Source organism: Oncorhynchus gorbuscha, linkage group LG26, assembly GCF_021184085.1.
Source record: "Oncorhynchus gorbuscha isolate QuinsamMale2020 ecotype Even-year linkage group LG26, OgorEven_v1.0, whole genome shotgun sequence".
In the NCBI taxonomy this organism is placed as follows: domain Eukaryota; kingdom Metazoa; phylum Chordata; class Actinopteri; order Salmoniformes; family Salmonidae; genus Oncorhynchus; species Oncorhynchus gorbuscha.
Genome location: NC_060198.1, coordinates 31873051 through 31895849, shown reverse-complemented (window position 1 = coordinate 31895849; position 22799 = coordinate 31873051). Strand labels below are relative to the sequence as shown.

General features: G+C 43.1%; 1 protein-coding gene and 1 pseudogene across 2 annotated transcripts in view; one reads left to right on the top strand and one right to left on the bottom strand.

The window, feature by feature from the left end:
• Nucleotides 1–1280, top strand: part of LOC124015311 (glucosidase 2 subunit beta-like) — a 9035-nt gene extending 7755 nt beyond the window's left edge. The window contains 1 exon segment of the mRNA XM_046330471.1: nucleotides 723–1280. The gene's annotated coding sequence lies outside the window, so the exon portion shown is untranslated.
• On the bottom strand, nucleotides 1162–22799 carry LOC124015312 (annotated as a pseudogene). Its single transcript, XR_006835131.1, has 7 exons — nucleotides 22385–22799; nucleotides 15214–15430; nucleotides 14935–15039; nucleotides 12164–12325; nucleotides 8336–8564; nucleotides 7638–7676; nucleotides 1162–6778 (listed from the first exon to the last, which is right to left on the bottom strand). The product of XR_006835131.1 is annotated as an ELAV-like protein 3 (transcript).

The following is a 22799-nucleotide window of genomic DNA, read 5'->3' as shown; positions in this document are numbered from 1 at the left end:
TTTTAAACTTCAAGTTGTCTTTCAATCATCACTACTCTGCATGTCTGTCTTGAGCTTGGCTCTCACTAGCGAACTTAGAAACATTGTATCAACTGTTGGCTCCAGCACATATAGTTGTATGTGTTTTAAGTGGAGAAGTGTTTAGGTGTTTAGTCAACATTTTGCTGCATTGATCTTCAAATAGATCTGACATAAATGGCATTCAAGTCCACCTAGTTGGATGAGCCAATCTAGATAATGCTTACTTCCCTCATCTGGTTGCGTAGCTTAACTTTGGTCGAGTAGCTTAATTTAAAACAGTGCAAGTAAGTGTAGGCCGTCATTGTTAATAGGAATTGATTCTTAACTGACTGGCCTAGTTAAAGGTTGCGTTTAAAAAATGTAAAATAAATGAAGTGCTAGCTACTGTACACAAAGCAAGGAGGCGCAAGCAGGAAAATGAGAAGACACCGAGACAAAGATGTTAACGGGACAAAGGAAGACATGCATTGTGCAAGGAGCCAGTCTTGACTTGGTAGGACATCCTTGCACATGTATTTGATCATTTTTACATAAAAATGATTAAGTTGGTAATTTCACAATGGCAAAAGCAAACATTTTATGAGAAGTAAGGCACTGCGACATTTCCAAGCGGTCAAAACCATTTTGTTTCTGAGAGGATTTCTTGTCACGTCTGCTTGAAAATAACAGTAATTTCTCTCTCTTTATGGACTACATGCTAGCCTCACCCTGTTCTGCTCTGCAACAACCAGCTGCTGCACTCTGGCTTCACACACTAGAAGATGAAGATTCAAAATGGTTGCTAGTTCTTTACTCCTACTTGTCTGTTGCTTTAACTTGTTTGTCTAGGTTTAATGTTTCAATTAGATAAAAAAATAGTCATTCCATTAACCAAAAAAAGGAAGTAGAATTTGAATATGCTGAATCATTTTCTCCTGTGTTCTACTTTGCCAATCAACAAACGTTGTACTGTATCTAAGCAGGATAGTCAGTATAATGTTAACTATGCTCTGTTGGCTCTAATACTACAGTAGATGATTATGCCAATGATGTGCATTATGACGATGCTGGGCAGTGTCTTATGCGCATCAATGGTTTTGGATTGTTACCCTCTGGAAATGACAACGCTCAATGTCATCTTGTAAAAACAACATGGGTCACTCAGATTTGTAACCTTTTTATTTTTTCTGGCATGTAAAGTACAAATAATTAAACAATTCCATGAAAAAGTCTTCAAGCGTCTTCAGCTGAAATCCCAGTAATAAATATCCTAAACTAAACTGAAAGGTTTATTTTCTTTGTTACATTTTGTCATTGTTCATTTGGTCATGTTTGGAAGTATGAGATTTTGATATCTTCCTACTGACATTGATACATTGATGCCAGTAGATCTGTTTTGATCATTTTCTCCTTTGATTTGTTCTACCATTCCAGGAAAATGTTGTAAGAACGTCACTAAGTTACTCTTGTGTCCCCTCTTCTAAATAAATAGACGCAAAATACAGTTGGTCGAGAAACAGAAGAACCACTGACCCCTTTCCTATAGGAGTAACCCCCCCAACGATGCTTTCTTCCGGGCTGCTGTTGGAACTACTGTACATGAGATGTCATGTTGGAGTTTGGTACTATGGTCCTTCTAATAACTACAGTAGTTCTGTTCATCAGCAGTAGGAGTGAAAGCATGCTGAGTGCACATGGAGCCTCAGGCACTGCCTAAGGTCCAGGCTCTGCCCTGGAGCATACAATAGGCCACACCCCAGGCCCAGCCCATGTCTTGACTGACACACTCCAGGGTTCTCAGTGGCTGGAAAAACAAGACTGTGATTAGATTAAATAATCAAAAGGTTTTCATTTAACAAGACAAACAGAACACAGGCAGTAAAGGCATAACATCTAGCACACAGCATGTATGTTTATACACTTCAATTAGTTAAATATAGCAGTGCATTCTTTGACTATGGAGAACATTTCCAAATTGTACTTCTAAAGCTGTTTTTTAAAATCTATTTGTTCCCTTTTTAAGAAAGAAAATGTAACCACAATTTTGGCAAACTTAAAATCTTTTAAACTTGCAAATATAATGAAATAAACCATAAATATACACAAAACATACTTTATACGAGGCAATAATAATAAATAGTTTAAGTTAACAATAAGTTAAAACTACAAGCTTAAGTCGCCCAAATAATACAAGTTTGTTGGCGCTATCTTGAATTTTTTTCTGTTTAAATTATGTTGCAACAAAAGCTACCACAGACTTTTACAAACACAATTGAACACGTTTTGATTGAAATAAATTTCTAACTAAGTCTAAAATCTGCATACACTAAGAACTGCAACTAATTAAATAATGGAATGAAGAAAGAAAAAATACCCAATCAAAGCAACCAAATAAAATGTTGGACCCATGTGTCCTATATGGTAACGTCAACAACACATACGCTAAGTTAACATGTGAGTCTTGATATGTAAAAGAAAATTACAGGACAAATTATATTCTAAGATCGACGTGGGCTAAAACTGATGATATATTAGACAGTATCCCTTTCAAGGTCTTTTCAATTAAATTGCTCTTTTTATTCACCCACTAATAATATGCAGTTTTAGCTTGCATGTTCAGAGCACTAATCCGGGGCTGGGATTGTGGACATTTCCAGAGCTCTCCATCGGTGCTTGTTTGATTCTCTTTAATGAATCAGTGCATTAACACTTAGATTTCTTTACATTTGATCCTTCCGCCTTTTCCCCACAAACCATTTCAGTGTGATGTTTAATTTATTTTTCTTTTAAAAAATATATATATCTTTTTGTTCTCAGTCAATATAAAAACAAAACACATTGCACTTACTGTTCCATAGGAAAGTTTTTTTGTCTTTTTAGATGATTATTTATTGTTGCTCAAACGGTGCAGTACATTTGTCTCCTGCCATTGTCCTTGGCTCTCTACCATACATAGGTGTGGGAAGAGAAGAGGGTCTCTGTATTGGCTGTGTAAGATGGGACAGTTTGTTGTTGCTCTAGTCTAGGGAGTGACCTAGGGCCTGTTGTTGGTCTAGGGTGTGGCCTAGTGCCTGTTGTTGGTCTAGGGTGTGGCCTAGGGCCTGTTGTTGGTCTAGGGTGTGGCCTAGGGCCTGTTGTTGGTCTAGGGTGTGGCCTAGGGCCTGTTGTTGGTCTAGGGTGTGGCCTAGGGCCTGTTGTTGGTCTAGGGTGTGACCTAGGGCCTGTTGTTGGTCTAGGGTGTGGCCTAGGGCCTGTTGTTGGTCTAGGGTGTGTGGAAACTGGGCTGGAACTCTACCCCATATCACCAGTGGGACGGACTACTTCAACTGCAGCTCAACAACGTGGCCTATTTGCTGTTCTGTTCCCAAGATTCACATCTGGTCTCTTAAAGTGATGCTGTATCAGTCCTACTGTGCTACTTTCTCTTGAGTATGGGCACAACTAATTGAATGGGGAAGGGAGGTGTGGAGTTAGATTATGACAGGGTATTAATGTATGACATTTCATGTTTGTTTTGGTTGGCACACCACCAATATACTACTGGGGCACAGTAAGAAATGGAATGGTCAGAGTTCGACAGAGGCTGAGGGTTCAACTGAAACAGTGCTGTCATACTCTGATTAATTGGATTCCTGTTGTGAGCGGATGGTGTGAGTATTACAGTATTGAGGTTCAAGAGACACTTGTGTGGAACTGTTGTGGTTTTTGCTGAAAGGTGAATTATTTGTTTACATTGTTGTAGGTTTGTGGTAAGCACCTGTGCAAATGGGCTAAATTATATCTACTCAACAGATATGTTAACCAAAAGATATTAGTCCATTCTGATATAATTTGATATGAACAACAGATATTTCTGCAAGCGCTATGGGGATTTAAAATGATAAGGGATCTTCATACAATAAATGATAATGGTATATAGAAGAATTATCAGGGGAGCCGTTAGTAATAGTATAGACTGAATGATTTCTTATTGACACTCATATTCCAAATTCTTTGGCGAAATCTTCATTCAAATAAACCTAATCATCTTTGCATTGAAAGGACGCTTTATTGAGAATCTACTTCAAGCCTTTCTGTTTCGAACCAGCCCAAGGTGTCTGTGAGGACAAATCATTGGGCCTGACTGACTGTCTTTACTGCAGCCTGATTTAAGTGTCTCCTGTGAAAGCGATAACACTTCACTGTACAATCATTCAGCAACACTGAATGTACGCAACTTCAGAGAAAGTGATATGTGTTTGTCTAGTTTACACTCAAAGATGGCGGTATTAGTAATGCAGATGTGTCTCTAATGTTTGATTCCTAATCAGTGAATTGGTTTGTGTTGATGTTTATTTGTTCTATTCCGATGTCTTTGTTTATGTTCTTTTTGTTTGCTATTTCAATAGTTTGTTTATAGGTTGTGGTTGAAAAAGTAAGGTTGTGTGAGAACTTTTCTTCATCGCCCCTTCCTCGACCCCCACCTATACACCGCATGCACGCGCTCATCCCTCTCTCAAAGATCAAAGGGCTTAAAATACAGCCATGCGGTGTCCCAGTTTTTCAGAGTTTTAAGAATCTGTAAAAATTCAGCACAAGGTCTTGTTCATTTTGTATGTATAAAAATAGATTTGTCTCTAAAGTAATCCTTTCAAAGAGATGGTTGTCCTCTTTGGCTAACACAGCGTTATTTAGAAAAGCAAAAATGTCTTGAACACACTTTACCTTATTTCATCTATTATATGCAGATGTCTTTATATTGTAATCCTATCTCTCCCCATGAAATGTCTTGTCAGATGTTTCTAACAGACAGTTGCCAAGACTATTTTGTTGTTCTATTTTCATCAAGGGTGTCATAAATTATTTCTATGGGTTTGTTGATATTTTTTAAATTCCAGCTAGGTGATAGTGCCGATCAGATGTTGCAAAACAACAACAACAAAAAAAATTGAGTTTCCAATGTGAGATAAACAAACGTGTCACTGTTGGTTTCCTGCAGGCTTGATTTCTTCTATTTTGACAGGGCAGGCAAGGTTATAATGAGAGTGAATAGAAACAGATTCTCAGCAGCTTCTATAAAGTGTCATATACGGGGTCTGAAGGAAACTGAGTGTTTAGTAAACTGAGGAATAGGCAATAAGCTGTATCACCCTCTAGGACTCAGTGAGGAGATATCACTGCTCAGTCATGACGGAATCTCAACCTAAGTCAAAACTACCGTCCTCTCGATCTGATCTGTGCATAATGGTGATGTTGAGCCTACGTAGCCAGGCCAATCATTTCCACTGAATTGTAAAAACCTTCTCATTCCCTTGGAGGGGTGTTATATCTGGTTGGGTGTTTTGGTAAAGTGGCTCTGTGATTTGGTGAAATGACTGCTCTAAACTCATGGTCCCTAGTCTCTCAGAGAATTGTACATGAACACTGTCTCCATGGGAACACTAGCTGGGACAATGTTCTACGTTGTTCACACAGACAGCTCTGCTTGTGGTGGAATCCATCCATTCTACTCTGGATAGAAGAACCAGAGTGAAAAGAATAGATGTCAATGATGTGTTGTTTCCCCCCTAACAGGGCTGATGTGTGACTGTGTTGTGTTGTGTAGTGAGGGTGTAATTCTGGTGGCCTTCAGGCTGCTTGTCTTTGTGACCAGTATCTGTTCAGTCTGATAACCTAAATCGTATGGGATCTGTCCTTATTAGGGTTAAGAAACTGCCCTAAAGCTAGTCACAACCTACCTAATGTTGAGCCAGGAAACAGTAGTCAAAGTTTCTAGAAAATGCTTACATACTCGGCTATTATAACCACCTTAAATATTGAATATATAGTTATATTTTAATATATGTATATAAGAGAACACTGTTTTTAATTAATTTTCTTTGATCTAAAAAAAATCACTGATTCAAAATGCCCAAGTGTAAAAAAAAGTGACTACACTCTCTCCAGCAAGATAATGGGATAGTTCGTGGGGTAAGAGTTGGGGTTTAAATTGCACATATTTGTAGTTCATTTTAGATTTTTGATCATTTTGTTTCAGCAGTTTTTGTCATTATTTGCCTGAATTCAATCAAAGCACTCAGCACACATTCTCTGTCACATTCGTTAGACTGTCTCCCTCATCGAGCATCTTAACTCCCAACCCCAGAGACCAACTACACAACGCACCCCCACTAATTCAATCCAGGCAAACGTAGGGAAGGACTAGCATGTTGTGTAAAGAGAAAAGAAAAACTCTACGAGTGTATTTGTTTGAAACTCTGACTTTGTGTATGTTTGAATGTGTAAATATGTCTAATAGTGTGTGCATGTCTGATAGTGTGTGTATGTATGTGTATAGGGCTGTGTATGGGTGAGTGTGCATCAGAGAGAGAGACTCAGTCCAGGCCCATGTAGAGTGATAGTAACAGGGAGCTCAGTGGCACTCCCTGCTGGCTGAAGGAGCTGGCGTCAGCTAACAGCTCTCTCTCTCTCTCAGGCCTTGTGTTGCTTGCTGGTCTTGAAGGAGACCTGCAGCACGCGGTCTCCCAAGCGGTAGCCGTTGAGACTAGCGATGGCCATGGCTGCCTCGTCGTAGTTGGTCATGGTGACGAAGCCGAAGCCCTTACATTTGTTGGTGGTGAAGTCACGGATGACCTTGACGTTTGTGACGGCGCCGAAGGGCCCAAACAGCTGCCACAGGACGCTTTCGTCAGCCTCGGGCGACAGGTTGTAGACGAAGATGCACCAGCCGGCTCCGGTGGGCCCGGTCAGGTTGACTCCCGCCAGGCTGGTCATGCTGTCGATGGTGATGGGGGAGAACCTAGGAAGAAGAGAGGGAGAACTACATTGGGTGTCATTCTGAAGTTCCACACAGCAATCATCTCTATATACTGGCCATGTTTCTAGCTATGATATGTGCTGAAGGCTTGGTAGTCGGAGGGGCATGGAGTCTGTCATGTGACCCAATCGATCTCCATCCCCACTTTTTCTGCAGTGAGTAGATAGATAAATATATGTGTGGGCAGGGTACCACAGTGGTTCCAGACTACCTGCTTCCACACAAAACAGCACACTGCTTCTATGACACACAAACACCCACGCTCTGCATATTTTAGTCATAGTCTCTGCTGACCAAAGCCTCTGCGAAGATTAGACACAGAAATCACAATGTTTAACGGAAATCACAATATTGAACAAAACACAGAAACCTAGAGAGGGATGAAAGCAAATTTGAATCAAATCATAGGAAAATTGGAGCAAACAGAAGAAGACGCAAACTCAATCTGGTATGTCCATGCTGGCGGAATAAAGGGGACAATAAAGCCAAACCCAAACTGATAATGTTAGTTCATAAAGAAACACACACACATCAGTTCCATTACGTAATCAAACCAAAAGATTATAAACAAAGCCATGCCAGAATACCCTGCTGTTAGACAACCCTAGACACTGCTTAGCATATTTATGTGTTCTACTGTCTGGACTGGTTGTTACATAACTTCTCAGTTTAATGGGCAGTGTGAATAGGGAATTAGGGAATATTTTCATAATCTGTCATTTCAAGGTGAAGGCAGCAGGTGGTATTCCAGTCACTTTGTTTGAGGTTTGTTCTTAGGCATGGATGTTTGTTTTTTTGTTGTATCTTTTTGGATTTTACAAAGTACACCTTTGGCATTTACCTCTTGACTCCGTAGCTGGCGTTTAGTAAATTGTCGAGTCTGCAACGCAAGAGGGAGAAATGAAGGGGGTGGAGACGTTAGTGGTGAGGTCTGAGAGGAGGAAGGCCTTTTAACATGCTGCTCCTGCTCCTCTGCCAGCTGGCCTCCAGAGGGCGCCCTTCACTGTACTGTAGAGGAGCCGTCTGTCTATCCCAACAGCAACCCATCACAGAGCTCAAGTCCTGGCTTTGGCGAACCACAACAACGCACTATGCAAATCTGTGTGTGTGTGTGTGTGTGTGTGTGTGTGTGTGTGTGTGTGTGTGTGTGTGTGTGTGTGTGTGTGTGTGTGTGTGTGTGTGTGTGTGTGTGTGTTGGAGATCTGCATTATCTGATTCATTTAAATGTAATTTTGTCATCTTGTTTAGTAGATACTATGTTGTTTGACTGGTTTGGAGCACTTTGCTTGGTTTTCATTTGATTTGTGCTTTGATACATTGGGGGTCTCTTACATTGGTTTTGTGCTGTTATTTGGATCTGGTCCCTTTCCAAATGGAGGGATGAGGCTGCAGTTTAAAAGAAAGTCAAGAAAAAAGAGGGAGAGAAAGAGAGGAAGATAGGATGAGCGAGCGCCGTAGTGCTCGTTCCAGCAGGGCAGGTGTGTCGGGTCAGATGACAGACAGGTCAGAGCGGGGATTTGGTGGTGGTGGGGGCAGTACCTGAAGCGCTGAGTCTGGTGGTGCAGAGGGCCAGTGTAGCGGCGTGCAGCTGTCTGGTACAGCTGGGTGAGCAGGGCCTGGCCCGTCTTCTGGCTGGGGTTGTTGGCGAACTTCACCGTGATGGGTTCGGCTGCGCCCAGGGGCTTCTGGCCATTCAGGCCCTTGATGGCCTCTTCCGCCTCGTTCCGCTTGTCAAACCGGATGAAGCCCACTCCTCGCGATATACCTGCTCCGGGGTCAGAAAGCAAGCTAATGTTAGCACCTGAGGGGTGAGGAGGGGTGAGTCATGACTCTGACTTGGTCCAATGAGATGGGAAAGGTTAGAGTAGGGTTACAGTTGGTTAGGGGGAGGTAAGTTAGAGTAGGTAAGGATAGGTCGATGGTAGTTCAGGGGTATGTTAGAGTAGAATTAGGGTAGGTCAGGGGTACATTAGACTAGAGTTAGGGTAGGTCAGGGGTACATTAGACTAGAGTTAGGGTAGGTCAGGGGTATGTTAGGGTAGGTCAGGGGTACGTTAGACTAGAGTTAGGGTAGGTCAGGCGTATGTTAGAGTAGAGTCAGGGTAGGTCAGGTGTACATTAGGCTAGAGTTAGGGTAGGTCAGGGGTATGTTAGAGTGAGTTATGGTAGGTCATGGGTACGTTAGAGTAGAGTTATGGTAGGTCAGGTGTATGTTAGAGTAGAGTTATGGTAGGTCAGGTAGAGTTAGAGTAGGGGTATGTTAGTGAGTTATGTAGGTTAGAGTAGGCAGGGGTATGTTAGAGTAGAGTTATGGTAGGTCAGGGGTTATGTAGAGTTAGGGTAGATCAGGGTATAGTTAGAGTAGAGTTAGGGGATGGGTATGTTAGAGTAGAGTTATGGTAGGACAGGGGTATGTTAGACTAGAGTTAGGGTAGGTCAGGGGTATGTTAGAGTAGAGTTATGGGTAGGTTATGGTAGGACAGGGGTATGTTAGACTAGAGTTAGGGTAGGTCAGGGGTATGTTAGACTAGAGTTAGGGGGTCAGGGTTCAGACTAGAGTTAGGGTAGGTCATGGGTATGTTAGAGTAGAGTTATGGTAGGTCGGGTATGTTAGAGTAGAGTTAGGGTAGGTCAGGGGTATGTTAGACTAGAGTTAGGGTAGGTCAGGTGTATGTTAGCTAGAGTTAGGGTAGGTCAGGGGTATGTTAGAGTAGAGTTAGGGTAGGTCAGGGGTATGTTAGACTAGAGTTAGAGTTAGAGTAGGTCAGGGGTATGTTAGAGTAGAGTTAGGGTAGGTCAGGGGTATGTTAGAGTAGAGTTAGGGTAGGTCAGGGGTATGTTAGACTAGAGTTAGAGTTAGAGTAGGTCAGGGGTACATTAGAGTAGAGTTAGGGTAGGTCAGGGATACGTTAGACTAGAGTTAGGGTAGGTCAGGGGTACGTTTGAGTAGAGTTAGGGTAGGGTAGGTCAGGGGTACGTTAGAGTAGAGTTAGGGTAGGTCAGGGGTATGTTAGACTAGAGTTAGGGTAGGTCAGGGAGTAGAGTTAGGGTCGATAGAGTTAGGGAGTAGGTCAGGGGTACGTTAGAGGTAGAGTTAGGGTAGGTTAGGTAGGTCAGGGGTATGTTAGAGACTAGAGTTAGGGTAGGTCAGGGGTATGTTAGACTAGAGTTAGAGTTAGAGTTAGGGTAGGTCAGGGGTACGTTAGAGTAGAGTTAGGGTAGGTCAGGGGTATGTTAGAGTAGAGTTAGGTAGGTCAGGGGTATGTTAGAGTAGAGTTAGGGTAGGTCAGGGGTATGTTAGAGTAGAGTTAGGGTAGGTCAGGGGTATGTTAGAGTAGAGTTAGGTAGGTCAGGGGTACGTTAGAGTAGAGTTAGGTAGGTCAGGGGTATGTTAGAGAGTTAGAGTTAGTTAGTAGGTCAGGGTAGGTATGTTAGAGTAGAGTTAGGTAGGTCAGGGGTATGTTAGACTAGAGTTAGAGTTAGGGTAGGTCAGGGGTATGTTAGACTAGAGTTAGTGGTAGGTCAGGGGTATGTTAGGAGTTAGGGTAGGGTCAGGGGTATGTTAGAGTAGAGTTAGGGTAGGTCAGGGGTACGTTAGAGTAGAGTTAGGGTAGGTCAGGGGTACGTTAGACTAGAGTTAGGTAGGTCAGGGTATGTTAGGAGTTAGGGTAGGGTAGGTCAGGGTATGTTAGAGTAGAGTTAGGGTAGGTCAGGGGTATGTTAGAGTAGAGTTAGGGGACAGGTCAGGGGTATGTTAGAGAGTAGAGTTAGGGTAGGTCAGGGGTATGTTAGAGAGTAGAGTTAGGGTAGGTCAGGGGTATGTTAGAGTAGAGTTAGGGTAGGTCAGGGGTAAATTAGAGTAGAGTTAGGGTAGGTCAGAGTTAGGGTTAGGGTAGTAGAGTTAGGGTAGGTCAGGGGTATGTTAGAGTAGAGTTAGGTAGGTCAGGGGTATGTTAGACTAGAGTTAGGGTAGGTCAGGGGTAGTTAGACTAGAGTTAGGGTTGGGTAGGTCAGGGGTATGTTAGACTAGAGTTAGGGTAGGTCAGGGTATGTTAGAGTAGAGTTAGGGTAGGTCAGGGGTATGTTAGAGTAGAGTTAGGGTAGGTCAGGTTATGGTAGGACAGGGGTATTAGACTAGAGTTAGGGTAGGTCAGGGTATGTTAGACTAGTTAGAGTGTAGAGTTAGGGTAGGTCAGGGGTATGTTAGAGTAGAGTTATGGTAGGTCAGGGGTACGTTAGAGTAGAGTTAGGGTAGGTCAGGGGTAGACTAGAGTTAGGGTAGGTAGAGTTAGGGTAGGTCAGGTTAGGTATGTTAGAGTAGAGTTAGGGTAGGTCAGGGGTACGTTAGAGTAGAGTTAGGGTAGGTCAGGGAGTTAGGGTAGGTACGTTAGACTAGAGTTAGGGTAGGTCAGGGGTACGTTAGACTAGAGTTAGGGTAGGTCAGGGGTACGTTAGACTAGAGTTAGGGTAGGTCAGGGTACGTTAGACTAGAGTTAGGGTAGGTCAGGGGTACGTTAGAGTTAGGGTAGGTCAGGGGTATGTTAGAGTAGAGTTAGAGTAGGTCAGTTAGGACTAGGTTAGGTAGGTCAGGGGTATGTTAGACTAGAGTTAGGGTAGGTCAGGGAGTTTGTTAGAGTAGGTCAGGGTAAGTGGGTATTTAGACTAGAGTTAGGGTAGGTCAGGGGTATGTTAGAGTAGAGTTAGGGTAGGTCAGGGGTATGTTAGAGTAGAGTTATGGTAGGTCAGGGTATGTTAGAGTAGAGTTAGGGTAGGTCAGGGGTATGTTAGACTAGAGTTAGGGTAGGTCAGGGGTATGTTAGAGTAGAGTTAGGGTAGGTCAGGGGTATGTTAGAGTAGAGTTAGGGTAGGTCAGGGGTACGTTAGACTAGAGTTAGGGTAGGTCAGGGGGTATGGGGTAGGTAGAGTTAGGTTAGGGTAGGTTAGATTAGAGTTAGGGAGAGTTAGGGAGTAGGTCAGTAGTTAGGGTAGGTCAGGGGTACGTTAGATTAGAGTTAGGGTAGGTCAGGGATACGTTAGAGTAGAGTTAGGGTAGGTCAGGGGTTAGACTAGAGTTAGGGTAGATTAGAGTTATGGTAGGTCAGGGGTATTAGACTAGAGTTATGGTAGGTCAGGGGTATGTTAGATTAGAGTTAGGGTAAATCAGGGGTACATTAGACTAGAGTTATGGTAGGTCAGGGTAGGTTAGACTAGAGTTAGGGTAGGTCAGGGGTACGTTAGAGTAGAGTTAAGGTAGGTCTGGGTATGTTAGAGTAGGTCAGGGTAAGTCAGGGTTAGAATAGGTTATGGTAGGTCAGGGGTAGTTAGGGGTCAGTTGTGCCAGAAGTGAGTTAAGGCTGTACCTGTAACCTAGGTCCACCAGGATGCGGGAGGTGATGATGAGTCCGGTAGGTCAGGGGTAGAACAGCTTAGCTAGGTCATGTCCTTTAGGGTCATGGGTCTTTAGACTAGAGACCGGGGTATACAGGTTGGCATCACGGATAGATGCTGAACTGGGGCAGGGGTATGTTAGAGTAGATAGGGTACAGCACATCAAAGAGTTAACACATTTTAAGTTACTGATATCAAATCAAAGAGCAGGCAGGGGTTTCCCATATCGTTATTGCACATAAAACCATATAGTCATTTTTTTATTTACCCAGGTAAGTTAGACTGAGAGGTCACATTCTCATTTACAGCAAGACAACCTTATGGGGTCAATAGGTTAAACTAGAGTGAATAGGTCATCGTTAATTTTAAGGTAGGTCTGGGGATGATTCAGGGACATTAGAATAGGCTAATGGTGGGTTACCAGGGTTAACACCTGTAACCTGGTCCACCAATAAGTGCCATGGGATCTTTTTCTGGGTCAGTGACCACAGAGAGGTTGGCATCACGGATAGATGCTGAACATCCCATCCAAAGACAAAGAAACACATTTTAATACTGATATCAAATCAAAGGTTTCCCTATCGTCACATAAAACCATATAGTCATTTTTTTATTTACCCAGGTAAGTTGGTGGACAGCAACAACCTAGGGAATAGATGAATGATCCAATTTTAAACTGGGGATGATTAGGTGACATTATGAGGGCCAGATTACCAGGGTTAACAGACTCACAATAAGTGCCATGGGATCTTTTAGTGACCACAGAGAGTCAGGACACCCGTTTAACATCCCATCAAAAGACAGCACTTTAAGTCACCGCCTTGGGGAATGGGATATTTCTTTTAGACCAGGGGCTTCAGCATGGGATGCAGGGTGGTATGCTGCTGGCCTTGTAGCCGTGCATGAATATTCATTTCACTCGTCTTTTTTGTCAATGTGTGTGACTGTTTTTTGGAACGCTTTGTGACTGATTGTGTCCACCATTGTGCAAAGTTAACATTAGTATTCTATGGTGAGACTATAGTGTGACTTAGATTGATTATGAAAATGTCTACATATTCATGCGTTGGCGTGTATGAAAGCCAGTGAGAGAGTATGATAGATAGTGAGAGTCAGTGCATGGTTGTGAGTGGTCTGCCTGTTTGTTTCGGATGGAGGGAGAGGGAGCGAGTGTTGCCAGAGATAAGCTGATCTCCCCTCCATGTCCTGCCTCTTTCCTTTGTTTCCAGCCTCGAGGGAGAACAGCTCCACTGGCAACCAGCAAACAATATAAATAGATCACAAGACAGCATCCCCGACTATCAACTCACAAAAACATTCACTCCTTATTATATAAACACATACTCGCATATACAAGTACAGTATAACTTGAATGAATGTATTTTAGATATAAATATGGGACATTTCTAGTGACAGTGAACATTTAGATTGACATGTCCAACATTTAGATTGACATGTCCAGACAATATCGAGTATTATCATGCCTCGCATAACACATAGCCAATGGATGTATTTGACCCATTGAGTGTAGAGAGTAAAGTTTTCCTCATTGTAAATGGTGCAGTGAGTGTGCAGGACTTCAGTATTGGGTAGAGTGCGCGTGGACAGGGTGTGTGATGCAGTGATTGGGGGTGCTAGAGAATGGGAGAGGGGTAGCGGAGGCTTCCCTATAATTAACCCTCTCCCTTTCTCTCCCACAGTACAGATGGTGCCTACAGCCCATATGGCCTCTAATCCTGCCATTGGCATTCTGCTCCCCAAGCTACTCCCTACCCTTTACTCCTCCTGCCCCCTCCCGCCATCTCACAATGCTTTGGTGGAAATATGACATTTACTTGGTCATTGTTTTATGGCTGTATAATATTCATTGATTTTCAAAATAGCCCTCCTGATAATATAAATATATTTATATATTTTAACAATTGTAATAACAACATTAACAACAATAGCAATAACAACCACAAAATGTATACATTTTCTGGCATTTATATCGGCCCAATTATTTTGATATCATATTACTAACAGTAGTAATAATGTTATTATTGCCCCCTAAATACAATATATGTGTATTTTTGCAGTAACATAACTGAAATAATGATTAACAATATGATTGCCACCTGTCTGTATAACTCCAACAGCCCAACCCAGCTCCTGATGCTGTTGACTCTCTCTGCCCGTCTTTCAGAAGTCTGATTTGAACTAAGCCTGCGCTTTATCCCAATCTATGATCTACTTTGATCAGGTGGGAGGAGGGGGCCGGAGGGACGGATGGAGTAGTGTTTAATCTGCCCCCTCACCTCCTCCCCTCCCACCCCCATCCATTTTGGGGACAAAGAAGCCCCTAATTAGGCCAGATTGGAGGCAGATGGGGAGCCTGAACTGACCCCCGTGCCCCACAGTGAGACTCCCTGATTACATTTCCATCACAATCACCTCTGCATGCTGCTAGCCCCTTGCTTTCTGACCTCCACTCTACTCTCCCTCTCTCCACTCTCCCTCTCTCATTTCTTGTTCTGCTCACTTCCTTTGTTCCTGCGACCCCTCCTGTTTTTTCCTCCTTCCCCTCTTGTCACGTCTGCCTCTCTCTGCCTCTCTCTGCCTCTCTCTGCCTCTCTCTGCCTCTCTGCCTCTCTCGCCACCTCCCTTTCTTTGAGTTGCTCCCTGCCTTTCTCCTGGTCTTCCGCAGCGTATTGAAGCAGTGAAGATGGAGAGTGGCGCAGGTTGAAAAGCAGGAAGGACAGGTGCTCTTACCTTAATTGTTTTGGTCTGCAGTTTGAGACCGTTGAGAGTGTTGATGGCCTTGTCTGCGTCATTGGGATCCACATAGTTTACGAACCCATAGCCCAAACTCTGGCCTAAATCGTTGAAAACAGATATCGATAATGGTCCTTTAGAAACTGCTTTTGCACCAAAATAACTGTACCAACAGGTACATATGCTGTATGTGATTATTTGTTATCCTCCAACTAGAAATAGATTTGGTTTGTCTGTCTATTCATCAACTGTACCTGCTGAAGCATCATGAATACCTGTAATCTTGTCTCGGACCAGTTTGCAGGATTCGATCTCTCCAATGCTACCGAACAGGCTCTTGAATTCCTCCTGGGTCATGTTCTGAGGCAGGTAGTTGACGATTAGGTTGGTCTTGCTGTCGTCTGTGGCACCGTTGGTGCTGATGACTGGCCCGTTAGGCAGGCTGGTTCCGCTCGGACCGTTGGACACCTGGGTTTCCATGGTGCTGATTATCTGCTGAGGAAAAGGAAGAATATAGAACCCTGTGTACAAATAATATACATCCGCAGTAATAACACCACAGTAGAGTAATGGTGGGCTGTTGTTAGTAGGCCTTTAATATAGGCTCATTGAATGAATGTCCGCTCTGTCATTGTCAGCTATGGAAGAGGTCAGACATCAGCTGAGGGGGTGGAAGGATGCGAGGCAGGGATAGCAGTCGGCTACACACAGACCCCTCTCTACCCCCCCCCCTCCTCCCCCGCTCTTTCTCTCTCTCGCTGCCTCTGGCCCTGCAGATGTCACAGTCCTTTTTCCCCCGTTTCCTCCTCCCATCCCCCAGCCTCCATCCGTCCATCCACAGGGTCAAACAGCATTACATCATTACAGGGTCCTAGGTATTGGTGGTGGGGCAGGTGGGGCAGTGGGCGTTGGGACGGGGAGGTTGACATGGCAGACAAAAGAGAAAGTGACATTGTCTAATCTGCTCAGGCCTAACGTCTCGGAAGGCTGTCATGTAGCCACATGGAACGTTTCAACCCCCAAAATACATTTGGGCTTTTAGTGTGCTCACCTTCTTTTGTAAGTGAGTGTTTTGTGACTCCGACTCAAACTTGTTTGTGCGAGTGGATGGAGTGAGTGAGTGTGTATTTGTGCCCACTAGAGGTGTGTTGGTGTCATTGTGTGTTGCTCTGGAGTACACCATGTTGCTTCATTTGACCCACAGGGGATTGTCTTCATGGAACAGCTGTGTGTGCTGGTCAAAAACTAAACTTCCCGCTATCTCTCCTTTCCCTCCCTCTCTTCCTCCATCTATTCCATTCATCCGCTCCTCCTTTTCACCATTCTGTCTCGAATATAACTGTCTTTTGACATACTGTGTAAACAAGCTAGTACAAATATGTCCTCCCTGTACTACTGGCCTCCTGGGCTCAACACAAACTGATACAAATATTTTGGCTCCTGTTCCATTTCCTGGTATAGTGTACCTGGGAAGTGTGGTTTAAATAAGTACCATTATTCAAGCTGGTATCTGTGAGCCTGGCTGGCATGGTGACTGCAGCTCTCTGACTGGTGGGTGTTATAAGGCATCTACCGCCAAAGCTCCAGTAGGTCTCACAGTGTAGCCTAAGCTTCTAGAATTATTTGAGGAAGGTACAATATTACCAGCAGCTTTACTACTGTTTGTCTGTTGTTTTGGTTATATCATTTTCCCTTTTGCGTGGCAGGGTTTACTTTTGATGTTTATCCATTCAACTTAATGGAGGAGACAGAATAGTGTTCCTTTTCCCTGCTATGGACATATTACTCTAAAAGCATTCATTGCTTTGATGATATTCCCCAAGCCCTGTTGTAGCTCTTAGTGTCCCCCATCTTGTTTCCCCCTCCGTGCTCATGCCCCTCTCTGTCTCGCTCTCTCTCTGTCTCTCTCTCCTCCTGCTAACCTGATTTCTGCCTTGAGCTGTACCTTGAACCATGTTGCCCAGGTAACAGCGGCTTCAAGACTGTCGCTAATGGCTGGCTGACTTTTGGTTGTGTGTGTGTGTGTGTGTGCGTGCGTGCGTGCGTGTGCGCGCGCGGACAGAAAGATAGAGGCAGAGTGAATGAAATAATCCATCTCTGTTGGGCAGATATTGTTTTTCTCCATGTATTAATATTCGATGGCTTTGCGGAAGCAGAGAATATATTTAAGTCAAATTGACATTGACAGGGAGAGAACATCAGAGGGAGAGGAAGCGGGAAAGGGAAAGGGAGTGAGTTATGACAGCCTAAAAATAAAACACTGCAAACACACATAGCTAAGCAGCACATGAGAGCTGCTGCAAAGTAGACTAGCCATCCATCATACAGTACACATGTTATGGGCTTCTTTGGTCTCGACTAGAGCAGTATGATCTGCTGATCTATGAACTGCACTGGAACAGAACATGGACAGAAGGTTCTACAATACCCAGTTAAAAGATCATCCTTCATGCATAATGGGAAAGAACAAATAGTCCACATGGGTATGATAAATAGATGTAACACACACAAGTCCGAAACGAATAGAAATATGAATATTTTCTGAATTTACCACAGAACGGACCAAATATTACAGCCCTTTGCAGAAAGACACTAAATCCCAGCAAATTTGACTTGTCAACTGAAATAGACCTCAGTGTGGCAGTCCAGGCATCCACAGTGACAAGTTCTAAAGTTATATAATTCCCAGGCTCAGACTGGCCACAGAGACACAGAGGGAGAGACTGGCTGACACAAGCAACATCTAACATCACCCTGACATCTCCATGCCAAAAAGCAGGAGGATGACAAAAACAGAATAGAGTGCTTTTAGGATGCTACAAATAGAACAAGTCGTAATTTTCATCAGAACATGTTAGCCTTTACAAAGAAATTAGTGGAAAATATCAACTACATCAATAACAATATCCAAGTACTGATATGGCAAGGATGTAGGCAATTACCCATCAGGTCATAGATAAAGGCCCAACCAGCCCACCTCTGATAGGCTAATTTTGTTAATGAATTCTGTTGCTAATCATGATGAATGACAACAAAGAGAGTAACCATACACAAACGCATTAAACACACCACCCCCAACACTTTCAGATTTCTGCTGTTGGTTGGGCCAGCTCTTCTTCTCCTTGTCCCGGCACTAGATGTGCCTTTCTTTTTCTATTTCTGGGACCTGAGAGATCTCCCTTAATATTTAATGGACTGCATCATCAGCATCGCCTACACATGGACCCAGACTCGCACGCAAACAAGAGCCCAGAGCCCTACCTCCTCTCTCTCTCTCTGCCTGACGAGTGGAGTGAGCACAGCACACAGACCACCTTGACAATGCTCAATTACAAAACACAGCAACATTACATGACCCAAATGTCCTTCTGTAGCTCAGTTGGTAGAGCATGGCGCTTTGTAATACCAGGGTAGTGGGTTCGATCCCGGGACCACCCATAAGTAGAATGTATGCACACATGACTGTAAGTCCAGCTTTTGATAAAAGCGTCTGCTAAATGGCATATATTATTATTATAAATACAGATACTGGCAGCGTGGTCTTCTTCAAATGGTCTTTCTCCTTGTCTATATACACGACTGCTGTTGCTTTCCTACAAGTGGAAGATGAAGACCTGTCCTAAGAGGAAAAGCAGCAGTCTGCCACATACAGTATTCGGGCCAGCTTTTGTCATGTCCCGATAAAGGTCAAAGCATGTGATGTGATTACCCTTTACGGAAATCACTGTGGTTGTATCAGCCAGAAGACTGCGTTCAGATGGAACTGAGATTCTCATGCTAAGGCCTCATTGTTCCTAAGTGTACTAATGGGAATCAAACACAGGTCCATACATTGGAGTCAAGACTGCTCTCTACATTCTAAAAAGGGACTTGTCAAAAGGTTATTTCCTGTTGGCAACAACACCATCAGAAAATAATAGGTTCTGAATATTTCATGTTATTTAGGAGTTGTTGGCTTCTCTTTTCATCAGTAAACCCCTATTGCAGACACCGTTGTACCACAATACAACCCGCCTAAAATGGTAGTGCATTAGTCTCATTTGAGTAACTTGAAAAAAAACATTTGAAAAATCTAATTTCATGGAACCACCAAAGACAGGGGATTCACTAAACTACGGTTTAGCTTCAAGAGAAAGGCCTCGATTTTCAATGCTTTTTTTCTCTTTCTCATCCTGGTTTTTAAAATATACATCAATCATTCTTTTGGAAGGCCTGAATCGCAAGTGGATTCTAGGCTGGGGTTGTAAATGGGCCTTCTAAATAACACAGATTACAGGATTATCCTAAAAAAAGGCATTAGCCACACTCTCTGCAGCTTAAAGGGATCATGGTGGCAGCTGTAAAACAACAGGACAACACAAGTCACAGCCCAACACTCACAACCTTAGCCTTCATACAGTCAGTAACTAATGCTCTGCACTAACACTCATTTTTAATAGGTCTATATATATCGTTTTCTTTTTTTTAGTGTTATATTAGGAAAAATGTGATGTTTTAAAATAATTTCCCCGTTTGTCAATGCATTTTATGACACAGACATAAGCCATGTTGCAAATTCCCTGTGAGTGTGTTTGTGTGTGTAGCTTTCGTCGAAACCAGGGGCGCTATCCAGAGTGCTGAAGTAGGGAGTGGCTTTCAGGCGATTCCGTTTGAGGCCAGAATGCATTGTCCAAGCCATCGAGCCTTTTCTGTGACATTTCAAAATGTTTCATTCGATTCTTTTCACGCATTTAAAAATGTTCGCATTTATATTACACAACATCGTCTACCCCTTTCCCTTATTTTGTGAAAACAAGACATGTGCGCTCTGTAGGAATTCACAAACCCTAGCGCCTTTTTGCTGAATAAAGGTATTGAAATAACCAAACAAAAGAGCCACCCGTTCCTCCTCTTCTCGCGCGCAGAGACTATGGCAGCTCTATGAATATTAATGTAAACAGTAGCGCTTTGTGTCATGGCCAGGGGCTGCAGGACGCTCCGGGAACAATGAACGCCACAATTTCCAACATCCTTTCGCTCCAGTAAGTCAATCATACGCCTAATAATAATAATAATAACAATAATAATGTACAACATATATTTTTAGGACATATTAAGAGGGAAAAAATCAAATTCGGCCTACAAAATGATCTTCGCTCAGTTTAGTAGATATTTTCTTTGTTGCTGTATTATTTCCACGACCATGGCTGTCAATTACTTCAATTTACGGGGACAGTAGTAGGCTTGGTTATACCATGCATGACTTTCGTGACAACATGGCAATTGAGGTCTCTTATTCTTATGTAGGCCTACGAGTCTATTTCAGTTCCCTATCTTGAAGTAAATCTAGAGTATTTCAAAATAAATCCAAATCTATTTAGGCTAAACCTGATTTTGCCTTCCAGTCATACTCCATTGTTGGATTGATTTTCTAGACGAAATCATTTGACAATACATGTCAATACAGGATACATCTTATATTATAAACTCATAGCGTCAGTTCTATTTAGGCTCGTTTACACTTGGTGGCCTACTGTCCTTGTCCTTGAATCGCGGAAGCGCCCTGGGAAGGTTATCTGACTCAACTGTTTTATTTGCTTGGCACTGCGGTACAGGCAATGCTCACGGAGGACTGCGGAACATGTGGACAGGAGCTATAGGCCTACGTGCATGACGCTGACTGGGCTCTGGGCCTGCCTGTTAGCCCAGCTCCACGGGCAAACACTGATGAAATAGAAATGGGCTACTATTCAATAAGGACAGCTGAAACATACTGAGGCTATAGGTCTAGGTAATTATCAAGTGGGCTATCGATTGAAATAATTGCATTATTATGATCTCAAAGATTTAGGACTTGCAAAATAAGTCTGCTCTTCAGTTTATAAACATGGTCGTGCTCGTGCTATATTATGTAGGCTACTAGATTTTATTTTGGGCCTACACGACCATCGCAGTAGGCTACCAAGTCCCATGGAATGGTCATTCGATAATTTATGTTGGCCTATAATGCATATAATTTATAAATGGCCGTATTTGTGTTTTTGGTTGCAACAAATTATTATATCCCTTTGGATATTGTAGCAGCCTATTGTTTAAAAGAGAAAATGTGGTTCTACCTGCACCTGTCATTAAAATATGTAAATTAAGTCGATAGAACATAGGCACAAAGCCTACCTGATAAATATATAGCATTTTATATAAAGCATAAATATAGAGCATAGAAATTAGTTATTTAATCACATTTGATATATTTAGCTTGCTCCTTGCACGCCGGATTTACTAAACCATGAGAACAACACAACGGTAAATCATTCCACCTGCTGACAGGAATAAATTGGAGGCAGCGTCATTAAGTCAAGAGGATGTTTGGAGATGAAAGCTTTGAGACCAATAGCCAGCGCGTGCCATCATTACGCGCTCGAGTCCAGCAGAGGCACGCCCAATTCGGCCGTCGGCTATGAGCTAGGCTAATTTAACGCTGCTAAGGCTACATAAACCCTTTAACAGGCGTGATTCAAATGGGCGCTAGTTTAAAAAAAAAAAGTGTTATGATGGATGGGTAAAAATGGGCTCGTAAAAAGAAAACTCTAGTCGCCATCCCTCGTTTCGCGGCCTCTGAAATTTCCATCCCATTTACTCCGTTGCATCGCAACAAGAACCCTTAGGAATTTTGACTTGCCTGATTCAATCCAAACCAATGTATCCGTAATCCCCCCCCCCTCACTGAGTGACTCGACCCTTTTTCTTTGCCTTGCTCGATGGGCCCTCAGCCTCCGAGGCATCATGTTTTGTCTCAGAAAGCATCCATGTGCTGTGCCAGGCAGGGCAGGCGGAGAAAGACATTCCTCCCCCCACCACTCTCTACGCCGCTCAGCAGCAGCAGCCGCACGCGGCCTCAGCACCCTCTGCCCCCTACGCCCTTATCGAAAAATGTGTATACAAATAATGCAGCCATTGATTTTGATATAGCCTAGTGGGCCTATGATAAGCAAATATATCGTCCTCTATAAAATGGCAGAATAAAGCATTTTGCTCTCCAGCGTCGAAGATGCAGGCAGGGATGGAGCCTCGCGCAGGCAGCCGTGGCGCATCCCTCAGCATGACATTACTAATTGCCAGCATCGATCGTTAATCTTGTCAAGAAAATATCCCATAACCGCGTGAGCAGTAGTATAAGCCTATTTAGGCCACTATAGCTTACAAATATTGTGTGTAATACATGTGTGTTTGTTTATACCAGTATTATAGCTAGCTAGCCTATCAAAGATACCACATTGTATCATATATCATATAATATGTGTATATATACATAGGGCTGTATGCATTCATGTATATATGTTTGTGTACAATACAATCAAGTGGAAAACAAAGGGTCTGCGCTCCAGAATGTAGCCTATGCAATGCATGCTGCTGCTACAACATCCACCATCCTTGCAAATAGAAGAGAAAAATGAGGCATATACGTACAGTAACCATTCTTGACATACAATGAGAGTGATCTAGGTCCTTCTTCGTTTCACAGGTCTTCAAGCCGTAGGTTGAGTCAATACTATGATCTGTGGTCTTTATATTAGCTGGCCTGTGTATTTACTGTGGAGAGGCCGTGTCCAAATCCAAAAGGGAAAAAAAAAGAAAAAAGGAAAAAAGACAATGTTCACCAGGGGAATCTCAGCCCTTGGAGATTGGTAGGTGTCCTCTGTAGGGTGAAAATGAGGAGAAAGGGGTTTTCTTCAGGATGATGATGAGGGAGAGCTTTCTCTCCGAGTGGCGTGGGCGACGGTTCAGAAAAAAGAGAAGCAGTGATCCCCAGCAGGGTGTGTCCAGGGGAGGGTGTTGTGGTTCGGCTGTGTTCTGTGTGTAATATTCCCAGCTCCTCTTGCAG